At 33.5% G+C, this 12420-nt stretch overlaps 1 long non-coding RNA gene across 1 annotated transcript in view; it reads right to left on the minus strand.

Annotated features, from left to right (window-relative positions):
• Positions 1 to 3052, minus strand: part of LOC147814901 (uncharacterized) — a 366044-nt gene extending 362992 nt beyond the window's left edge. The window contains exon 1 of the long non-coding RNA XR_015431325.1: positions 2845 to 3052. This is a non-coding gene — a long non-coding RNA (uncharacterized LOC147814901). The remainder of the gene's footprint in view (positions 1 to 2844) is intronic.
• Positions 3053 to 12420: the final 9368 nt, after the last annotated feature.

Here is a 12420-nt window from a genome sequence, read left to right on the forward strand (position 1 = left end):
GATTCTGGGATCTGTCCTGAGACCCAGATATGGTTTAATTCGTCGAGTAGCTTCTGAGTGGCTGCTTCCGAAAGGGAGCGAAGAATTTTTAAAGGGATGCCATCTGGTCCGGGGGACTTGCATTTTGAAGCTGTGAGGGAGTCGTTGAGTTCTTGTAAGGAGAATGGTTCGTTGAACTCTTGGTCAGCTCCGCTGAAATCCAGTGGGAGTGGGTTTTTGTTTGGTGGTTTGGAGTAAAAAGCTGCAAATGCATTTGCTTGAGACAATGGGCTGTGAAGTTCTATGTTGTTGGTCATGATTAGATTTGACGATATATTTTGGTTTTCAGGGCGGTTAATAATTGCACGGAGTATTTTTCCAATGGATTTAGTTTGACCTGCGTTGACACAAACGTCATTCCAATATTGTCTTCGGGCTGAGTGTATTGTTTTTCGTAGTTCAGCTGCTGCTTTTTTGTATATATTCCACTTATCTGGGTTGAAGGATCTACGCGCGATTCTTAGATATTTTCGTTTCTTACCTAATAAATAGGAGCACAGACTGTTCCAGTAGGGTGGGAAGAGTGGATTAATCGCTGGTCTGAAAGAGGTATGATTCTTTATTTTTTGCTGGAAAATAGTTTGAAACTTTTGAGTTGTAAGGGTATTTTCGGTTCGAATAGTTTCCTCAAGGTCACGGGTTAGGTTCTTCCAGTTCACTCGAGTTTGCCTGTTCAAAGCGGGGTTGTCGTTTGGGGTATTAAGGGACATGTTCACAGGGGCATGATCGCTATCGAATGTGTCTGGGGACACTACGAAATTCATTTTGGGAAAAAAATCCGCTGATGTTATTGTGAGGTCTAGAAGGGAGGGTTGGCACCCTGGTTTGAAGCATGTGGGGACCTTCGTGTTTAGTAGAGAGAATTGCGCATCTAGGATCCACTCGAGGAGCCTATCCGCGTCTCTTGATGTTGTCTGAGCTCCTAACGCAGCATGGTGTGCGTTGAAATCCCCTGTTAAAATAAAAGGGTTTGTTAACGTTCGTCTTAGGGATTGCAGCCAGTCTATTGAATATTGACCTTTAGGGGAATAAATATTCACTAGTAAAAATGAGAAATTAGTCGTTGTGATCTGCACCGCTAAGATTTCGTTATCTGATGTTGGTAGATTCGGTATTGGAATGATCTTCGATGAAATGTTGCGGTCAACCGCGATGACGAGTCCGCCTCCTCGACCTCTCGTTCGGTCCTGACGGAAAATTGTCTTGGACGGAACATGGAGTGAGTCTGCTGAACTTAAAAACGTTTCCTGAAGAACAATTATATGGGATTGAGAAAAAGGTTTTATTTTAAGCCAGTGAAGTTTGTTTTTAATACTTCGGCAGTTCCAGGAAGTGATGTTAATTGGCATTTTGTAGACTGTTCAAAAGGGTGGCTAGAGAATTGTATTGTCAATTGCAGTAAGGAAGTAGGGGTTAGCTTTTGGTTTTATTGGTCGATGATTTTGTTTGAACTTGCGGGACCTTTTGGGTTAGACCTCTATTTTGTGGTCTTGGGGTAATGCCTCGAACTGGTGTAACTAGGCTCTGCCCCTTAATTTCTGAAGATTCTGGTCGAGGTTCTGTTTCGATGTAGTTGGATAAGTACGGAGTGGGTGACTCAGTGTCGGTCACAAAGGGAAATTCGGTTTTAGAACCGTGTTCTAGGGCTTCCGTGTCGAGTGTCGGACGAAATTTCTTACGTGAAAGATTTTGGTGAGGTTGTTCGATGTCTTGTTTAGAAGTCAAAATTTCTAAAACTTTGAATATTTTGTCGAAGAGGGCGTCCTGGCGTTGTGTTAACGCCAAGAGTTTTGCGTCAAACACTGTAGCTACTTCTGCTACTGCTGTTTTGACTATTTCTTTGATATCCGCAATTTGTTCTGATCGGTCGGATTTCACCACTGATGCAAACGTTGGTTTATCTTTTTGTGATTTGTATTGTCTGCGAGCTTCTGGAAACGTTAAGTGAGCTTCGTTTTTGAAGCGCAAAAATCGAGCTTCCTCTAGTCGTGCTTGGCAATCAGGATAGTCGGAGGCGTGGTTCCCTGTGCAATTACTGCAGATCGTTGTAGGGCTGTTGCATGCAGATTTGTGATGACTTCCACTGCACTGGCTACAAATTTGGGTAGGAGCGGGGCAATTCTTTTCTAAGTGTGAGAATTTGTAACATTTGTGGCACTGTCTAGGGCGGTCATAAAATGCTATGGGTCGGATGCTATCATAGAAAAGTCTAAGATTCTTCGGCGTGTGTGTTCCGTAACAGGTTACTAAGCAGGTTTCAGAGGGGACGGTATCTCCCCTTTTTTGGAATCGTCGAATACTATATACTTGGATGTTGCTGTACTCTAATTCGGTTTTTAAATCACAAAGATTTAAGTCTAACGGTATCTCATGCAGAAGGAAGCGAGATGTAATGTTTTCTTGTAACACTTCAGGTTTGGTAGGTATATCAAATAGAGAATTCAGGTTGGTAAGTTCCAAAGCTGTAGCTAAATCTGAGGTTTGAATCAGTAGTTTGCCCTGTCTTGTATGAGTGCATAAACTAATTTTCCTTGGGTTGCTAACAGCGTTCGTTAGAATTGTTTTTAATTGCAAAGGTTTTTTGGGAAACGAGTTTACTCCTGTTGGCGAGAAAAATAGCGTGTATGAATTTAAACCATTGTCCGTTGCGTACGTCAGTTTGTCTTGGATCGTGTCGTCATATTCTAAGAGGATGTTAGTATTCGTTTTAATAAGACGACTGCTATATTCTGTAGCAGTTTCATCCATTAATTCATTCTGATCCATTATTTACATTTCCAAATTATACGGAAAATTGTAACTTACAGTTTTCCTGGAAAGAAGCAGAAGAGTCTGTCGGAGAAGGGGGCGGTTCCTTTCCCGACGAGCGAAAACTCCCAACTCGGGAGAAAACAAAATTACGAAGTTCTTATCAGTAACCGAGGTGAAGTATCCGTTACTAGAAATATAAAGGACCTACTTTATCACTATTCGTTGCAGTCGATTCACATTAAAGCATCCAAAGATTTTTTCACTCCACCTAGCAAATATTTATTCACCGTAGCTGTTCTATTTTTCATCCAGACTGTTGCCATCCAACATATAATAAATAATTTATAATCATCTTATTTAACCGATTCATTATCGATTAAGAATAATACTACATTCCTAAACTACCCGACCAAAAGCGATGAAATTTAGCTCACAGATAGTTCGTAGCACGGGGAAGGTCACTGCCGGCGTTAGAACACTCTACTACATTCGGATCTGACTTAACGATTAGCTTCCTGCACAATGCGATGCATGCGAAAATTTTATTTAATATATCCATCCATTTGATAAGAAAAAACACTTTATTACGGAAGTGAACTGCCTAAATTTGTTATAACAACATTGTAATTTTAAGTGTTATTTTAAAAAATTATAATTTGGAAAAATTACTTATGCTCACTAATAGATCTTTAACGAATCATAAAGGAAATATTTAGACGTGGGAAGTGGGGGCACAAGCGTAAGCAAACAGAATTCTTTTTAGTACATATATTCTAAGAGAATAATTTCAACTATTCTAAGAGAATAATATGAACAATTCAACAAGTAGAAAAAACTGCTTTAAGCCAAGAAACAACAATTATTGCAAAGGGGTTGGTAAACGCCAGTGAACAGGGGGCTTTATCCTAGTAAAATTAAAAAAAATTCTTTTTGTGGTACTATAATTTTGTTTTTAATCATTTAGCAAGTTTTATATTTTCTTTGAAGAGCTCTTACTATTTTCTGTATACCCTGAGACTTTTGTTCGATTTTCTTTACTGATTCTTGAGATATAATTTTTTTTACTTAATAAGTACAAAAAATTCAATTCCTTACTGGAAATTCTTTTTCTGCCTTTATTTTCAAAATTATTTTAACCCACGTCTAAACTCATAAAAAGCTAATTTAATGCATTTTTTTTTTAATTTCTTAAGACAGAAAGACAACAGTAAAGCAATAAAAATCACTAATAATGAAAAAAAAACAAACAAACAGAATTACAATAGCCGGCTGCACACTGAGGAGGCAAGCGGTAAGAAGAGGCAAACAGAGGATGTGCAGAAGTGATGTGCGCATGCTAGTGCAAAAATGTGGGAATCTACCTCTCGTATGCCTCTTACTTACCCTCAGTGTCAGACCTGCCTTTAAAAGTCATTCCCTCATTAGCCGTCTTCTCATCTTTCGATGATCGTAGCTCCACGAAGAACTCTGCAGTGGAGAATGTGGTTGTTATCTATAGTAAAATGGCCACAATAGATTAAAAAAAAGAAAAAAAGAAGAAGAGCCGTGATGGCTTAGGGGATAGAGCTCTCGCCTCCCAATCGAGTTCGAATTCCAACGATTTTTGGTTGATACGAATTCCGCACCTGGTTCGCGCCGACCACCGCATTGACATAAAATATCCTCAGTGGTAGACGGATCATGGATCAGAGTTCACTTGTCGTCTGGTTAACTGTGGGAAATTTTCCTTTCAATGTAACGCAAACGAGGAATAGTTCAACTGAAAAAGTCCTCCTGGGAGGAAAATTCCTCCCAATCCAGGAGTTAACTTGTCTTCTGTATTGGGTATACGGAGTAGAACATTAGGAGTCGTAAGAGCCAAAATTGGGTCGGAGGTTCAACGGCGTTTATAAAATATAATAAAAATAGGAAATCGATGGAACAGCGTGGCTGAGACGCCAGACGAATGCTGTGTAAATACTCAACTAAACAGTTTGTTTTCAAGAATCAGAGCTTCAAAAATTACGGGGAAAAAATTCATCTCGTTACGAGCACTTGAAACAAGGCACTCGTAATCAAGAAGACACAGGGAGGGAAAGAATTTTGACAGCGAATTTTTAATTACGTCTGATTTTTTGTCTTTCCCTTTGATTTATCAGCTCATCAACTGATTCATTAATGTTCTGGCAATCTGTTTCATTCATATGGATGTCGAATGCCGATTCCGTTGTTAATGACATCAGTTCTTCGCTAATTTTTCATATTGCTCGGAAATGTATCCTGCCCTTTGTTTTGTTTTTTACCTTAAACTTTTTTTTTTTCAATTTTTGCGCTGGCAATGTTACGTTTTTTTCTCTTTCAAACCTGTTTCATTTCAATTATTTGCGTGTTGGTAGGTCTTGATAATGGGTGCCACGACTAGAGCTCTCGAAACCTTTTGTGTTTTCCCGTCTTCATTTTTGGAGACAATGAATTTTTTCCAGTGACCAGTATATCTTTGCGTTTCAGTTTTTAAGGATTATTCATTTTTTATTTCTGTTGTTACCTAATAGCAAGAACTATTAAAAAAGATCGACTGATTTATTGGATGAATGAGCCACAGTGCAGCTTTGGATGAATGGGTGCTAGTTTGAGTGGGAAGTAGAAAGGTGGCGTGCATTACTGTATACACTGTCACCATCCCGCCTTTAATCCCGATATTGTGAAAACATAAGCTTCGTGATGCCCTTATATACAAACTGGCTATCGCTAGAGTAATTTAATACCTTTCACGCACTGTCAAAAATTCTAGTGTGTCTATCTTTTTGTTATTTTGACTTTAATCTCTTTCTACAGGAGTTTAAATTTGTCCAGACTGTGATCACCTTGAAATCTCTTTTGATAATATATACCAACTCAATCATTAAATCAATTTTAAAGAATTAACTTCTGCGATTGGAATTTTTAGAGAAGTAATTTAAATACTTTTGCTGTATTGAAATTTTGCATCGTTACTGATATCGCATCGTATTACTACTAAATAATCTCATAAGTACATTTGATCCAAGTAGTCCTATTTCTCCAAAATATTTAATGTGGTAGCAAAGTAACTTACATAATACGAAAAGTTTGGTCTAAAAGTATTTTAAAATTACAATGATGAATTTTCACTTTCAAATTAAATTCTTAAGACCCAGATTCTGACCCTCGAAAGAGATCCTAGAGTCGCTTCAAGCAAATTTCAAAACTAGTTTTTGCTTTAAATATGAATAATTTGAAATATAAGTCACAGTGGTAGTTACGATTAAATAATAAAAGAGATTATAAATATAGAAGAGTGATTTGAGTTACTACCACTTTTTGCTTTTTTAGTCGCCTGTTGGCATCCCTGTTTAATCTATTAAATTATTCAATCGTCTATAAACTACCTTCATAACTTACTCTGACAATTATTCATATTTGAAATAAAACCATTCTTTTCATTTGCTTTCAATAGTAAACTGAAAAACGAATGCAAGTAAAAGTAGCAAATTTTAAAAGATTTTTGATTTTATTAGTCATCACTTTTTATAACCGTCGTTGAACAGCCGACCCAATTTTGGGCTTGCGACTACTAATGTTCAACTGCCTAGCCTTGTAATTTTGAACCCAATCCTGAAGACAAGGGAACTCCTGGATTAAGTATCGGTAGAAATTTTCCTTCTCAGAGGACTTTTTGATGGAACTAACCCACATATGCGTTACATGGAGAATAAAACTACAAAAATGACCAATTAAGGGACGCTCACCCATGATTAGTCTACAACTGAGGATATTTTACGTTTGCACTGTGGTCGGTATGAGCCACGTGCGGAATACGTATCGATTAGCCATTGCTGGGAACCGAACCCTGGTCATCTTATTGGAAGGCGAACGCTCTGTCCTCTGAGCCACCATGGTTCAGTCACAACTTTTAACAATTGTAGTCGCCCATGGCAACCCTGTAGAATAGCTTAATGGTCCCCACTGCAACTGGCACCTGAGCTCAGAGCCCCAACTTAGTGGAAAAGCTATGGGGGCCGAATGTGCTTATAGCCTTTCTGGCGTTGAGTTTTGTATTTTGGTGTCAGAATTGTCTTTTCTCTATCTGGAAAATAATAAATAAAATAATGATTATTAACTTTTTTTTTATTAATTTACACTTCAAAATTCTTTGTTTCGATCTTGTAAAAGCTAAAATGAGTAAAATTTCTCCAGATAAAAAGAAAAATTTAGATAATTCATACTTCGTTATTAAATTTCAAAACCCTACTTTCGATGAGATTAAATTTCATAATAATTTTGAAAATGTGAGAAATTTGTTTCCCTTAAAAGATTTTAGCATAATTAACAGCTTTTAATGTAATAAATCTCTTGGTGGAATTAATTTTATTTATAAAAATATTAGCAAAAATATTGGGAAATTAATCTATTCGACCATGAATGTTATTGTGAAAAAGAGAAATATTTAGATTTTGTTGATAAACATCTTAAACATATAACTACTGGTAATTTAAATATTGTAGAAAACATAGAACTTAGGATTTTAATGGTGAAAGGCACAAAATTTATACCCATTTAGGGTAAATCAACCAGTGAAGGAACGCTACCCAGTGAAGGAACATTTCATATATATTGATTAAAAATAAGAATTTGAAAGTTTTTCTTTAGATTGATTGGTAGCAATAGCTTACTGCCAAACAATAGGAAGTCATCTAGCAATGTTTTGGACTACCTGGTCACATAGACTTCCCTGAAAAAAATTTTACATTTGTTATTATCTCTGCAACACCTTGTTTCTTTGAAAAAATTATAAGGTGAATGTTTGTATTTATATGTTTGAAGAGGAATTAATTGGGTGTAATAGTTTTATTTTTCTCACTGTGAAAATAAGAATTCAAAATATAGTTATTGAAGTTACGCTTTATTTTTTTTAAAGCAGCATAGCATAATCAAGCACTGGGATAAGGGGGTGTTTATTCACTGGATCACCAAACGATGAAAAACCAGTGAAGGAACAAGTGTTCCTTTACTGGGTTTTTTCCAAAGTTAATGAAAATGAAAGAAAAACTTTAATTTTCTTGTACCTTTAGTGATGTTTTGCATCAACAGTATGTTAAAAATACAAAAAACAACTACTGACCTGTGAAGGAACAGGCATGTTCCTTTACTGGGCATAGATTTCTCAGTGAATGAACAGTATGTGTTAATATGTTGACATTTTACTTTTCAATTCATGATTACAAAAAAAAGTTAATATTTTCCAAGTATTTGTATGTTATAATTTCAAGAATAGGCTTGTTTTTAGATATTTGTAGGGCATATAAATTCATAAAGAGCATTAAAAAATAACCAAAATTAAGTGTTCCTTTACTGGGAAATTTTGTGTTCCTTCACTGGTAAGAGCTGTTTTTTCACTTGGTCTTCTTACTACTTGTTATTTGAACCTCCAAAACTTTAAAACAATATTATGTAAATTATCTAAATTTTTTTACATAATTTGCAATTAGTAACAAATATGTTGACACTGTCATTTAACTAAAATTACGAATTTTGAAATTAATATGATTTTTTAAAAGGCAAGCGAAGCTTAAGTGTTCCTTCACTGGTTAGTTTACCCTACCATGTATCAATTAATTAAAAATCTATAAAACTTTCTTAATGATCTCAATAATTTTGTTTGAAGATATCAAATAGGTTTGTTAACAGAAAGGAAATGGGCAGTTTATTACTGCTTTAAAAACTCATTTTTCTTTAATAAGAAAAATTTAAATTACTTTAACAATTCAAAAAAATTTTCTAAAATTTATAGATCAATTAAGCAACTGCAATAAAATTTTATAATTACCCCCATAGACAAAGCTAACAATAATTATGCAATCTTCCGTAAAAAATTCTACGTTGAACTTTTAAATAAGGAGTTAAAAAAAAGTTTAATTTTTAAGCTTAATAATTTAAATAATAATATTATCATTAAAATTTTTCTAACTATATGTAAGAGGTTAAAGATTAAATTAGCAATATACAATTTCCTTACTTAATTATCAGTCTAAACTTTTATAAAAACCTTATAAAATCACATGTGGGTCTAATACTTACCTAACTAAACCTGGCTTCACTTTCTCTAAATACTTAAATAAAATCATTAACGATATTATTAAAGAAGGTTTTTCTTGGATTATCACTAATAATCAACCGGTTTTAGAATTTATTAAACAAAATAAAATTTATTATTTAGCTACTTCTGATTTCTAGGATCTTTTCAATAGCATTCCCCTTTCTAAACTAAAAGATGTTCTTTTGAGTTTTTACTACGAATTTAAAAATATCCATAATTGCGATTTTGATTAATTGGGAAATTCCAATTAATTTTAGTCCTTTTAATAATTATCTTTACAATGTAAAACTCATTTTTATTCAAATTGAAGGAATACCACAAGGATTAAATTTTTCATCTCTCTTAGCTAACTTATTTTTACATCATTATGAAAAATATTGTACTCTTAATATTAAATTTGTTTTTAGAATAATAAAATTTTTAATTATCTTTAATTTTCAAGATAATGCAATTTCGTTAAATAATATTTACCCCGAGGAATTAATCTTGCTTTGTAATCATGATGATAATATTAATTTTAATTTTTTTTGGAATTGGGTATTAAAAAAGAAGAAAATATTTGTTGATTTGTACGATAATTATTTGAATTTTATTAATCTAAACAAACTAATTACTTGAAATTCTAATATTTCTAAAAACATTTATGTAAATACCATTTTTAATCAAATGACTAGAATCAAAAGAATATCTAGTAATGTTTTTCTTAATCCGAAAAACAAATAGGCAAACTCTTTCAAAATTTGATAAGAAAAACAATGAATACCCAACTAATATAATTAAGTTCTTTGTAAAATCAGTGAGTTAACTGTGTGTTATTATTAATAAATTTACTTAAAACTTCTCTGTTAATCTATATTTTTACCATGGGCAAATCTAATTCGGACAAATCCATGGCTAAAAATTTGTGCAAAACGGGCTAATCATGTCTCTCTTTTTTTTAACAAAAATAAATGTTATTTTTTTAAATCATTAATATTGTAAAATTAAATATCAGCCTTACTAACTATAAACTTTAAATTATCCAGCATAATATTATTACCTTGCGCACATCCATTTTCAGGTCAATCCAAGGTAACTGAAATATCAATTGCGCTTCAGTACTGCAGTAAGAACATGACATAAAAGAGCCCTCCATTTACGCTTCTAACTCTACTTGCGCTTCTCTTTTCATATTTTGTAATTTGGCAATCTTATTAAGAAAATTGAATCTTACTGAAAGTTGTACGTGTAAGTTCATTTGAATTCGATACTCGCATTATGGATTTCGTTATGTGTTTTGTTCTGTATTTTCTGTTTTTTGCTTCATATGTTTTAATTCGTATATATTTTTTGCTTAATGTATTCGATTTTCGTTTCAATTTTTTTTTTTTATTGTGCTAATCACACTATTGTATTGATATATTTTACTTTGGCTATAATGATACAACATTAGAAAGCTCTCCTTTGTACGGATATAGTCATGTGAGCTGATAAAGATATTATATCGTTTCATCATTTAGTTTTCCTTCCGGATTTTCATTTATATATTTAAATAATTTTTTTTGAAATTTTTTAAAAATATTTTATTTTTTCCTTTTCTTTTTTCATTGACCTTTATTATTTTCAATGTTTTCTTTATATTTTTAACTTATTATCTATCTATCTATCTATCTATCTATCTATCTATATATATATATATATATATATATATATATATATATATATATATATATATATATATATATATATATATATATATATATATATATATATATATATATATATATATATATATATATATATATATATATATATATATATATATATATATATATATATATATATATATATAAATATATATAGATATATAGATATATATATATATATATATATATATATATATATGTTGCAAAAATACAGGGTGTTCCAAAATTATCTTTACAACTTCAAAAATTCATAACTTCGAACATAAACAAGATATTTATATTCTGTCTTTTGCATGTATTACTGCAACTAATAAAGTTTTTTTTTTCAATAGGTTGAAAAGTTTTAAGTGAGGATGTGGACACCACAATAGAAAGCTCAATGCGTCTCATGGCCGTATTCGCTCCACATTTTCTGGATTTGTGCTGGGTCGTCCGGCTCCACTTTTATGCAATACTGATCCGGTGCTCATGAAGCTTGTGTGCCATGCACGGATGGAGGGTCTGGATGGTGGGCCTCTTTGAAAATTTGTCCTGAAGTTCCGTTGAACCTGTGTATCTGGTTTCGTCTCTGTGAACCATGAGACGCATTGAGCTTTCTGTTGTGGTGTCCACATCCTCACTTATAACTTTTCAGCCTATTGAAAAAAAACTTTATTAGTTGCAGTAATACATGCAAAAGACAGAATATAAATATCTTGTTTATGTTCGAAGTTATGAATTTTTGAAGTTGTAAAGATAATTTTGGAACACCCTGTATAATGAAAGGCTTACCTATTTTTAAAATTACTACCTAATTTCACCACTGGTGGGGAAAATTTAAAAGCAAAGAGCGTAAACATTTGCGGCAATTGAGGCATAAAAAAAAATTTAGGAGAAAAACCTAAAAAAATTTAATTTGTAGTTGCTTTAACTAGTTATTCTTTAAGGATTGTGAAAATCCTGTAACCCTGCAAATCATACCAAAGTACGTATAATCCAAAATCAGATATCAAGTAAAAATTCATAAAAATTCATGACAAAAAAATAAACACTCAATTAAAGTTCTTTTTTTGTCTCTGAAAATTTCCATTTCTATAGCTTTTTTCCGGCAACAAATTGCGATAAATTGCAGCACGTGGCAGACCTTCCATTTCCAGACCTCTATCAAAACGACCCTTGGGACAGAGGCAACTGATGATAGAGCAGGGGCGGCACGCATTTACTCGGCCGCAGGGCGATTGGAAACTCCGCCCCTGCTCTCTCCCCGATACTTTTAAAACATCAGAGGAATGAGAAAGAAAGAAAGAACAGCCAAAGCAAAATACCATCGAATGTTCTATGAAAGGTGTTTCTCTTTCTGCTGCACCCTCCTGCTGCAACTCCCCCTTTTGCAGGCTTTCACTGTTGACTTTGAGCCCCCCTCCCACTCCCTTCTGCAACGATTTCTATCTTTTGGAATACATCGAATGCAAATGCGAATTTCGCCTTCGGGAAAAGTGGATAAATATACATGCACACATACAGCGTCGCAAGAACTTTTCCAACCGTTCGTATACTTCAACGAGAAAAATTCTTTTCCGTCTATTAGAGCGTGCCGGTTCTTTTCTTTCAAAAAATTGAAATAGAAAAAAAAATGGCGATAGTGCCGAGAGAGAAATAAAAATAAATGTAAGATAGCAGAGAAGAGGAGAATATTTTTTTTTCTTCTTCTTTTTTTGTATTTTTATAGACTTCTGACGGCGACGTCGTCAAAAACAAATACCTTTTTGCAGGAAAAGTCTTTTTAGAAAGTTAAAAGATGGTTCGGGATTTTTCCTTTGTATGCGAAAAGATGATGACGGCATAGGAGGAAAGTAAAAGAAAGTAGAAAGA

The sequence above is a fragment of the Parasteatoda tepidariorum genome, chromosome 2 (genome assembly GCF_982258835.1).
Source record: "Parasteatoda tepidariorum strain Cologne lab strain chromosome 2, Ptep-v5.0, whole genome shotgun sequence".
Taxonomy (NCBI): Eukaryota; Metazoa; Arthropoda; class Arachnida; order Araneae; family Theridiidae; genus Parasteatoda; species Parasteatoda tepidariorum.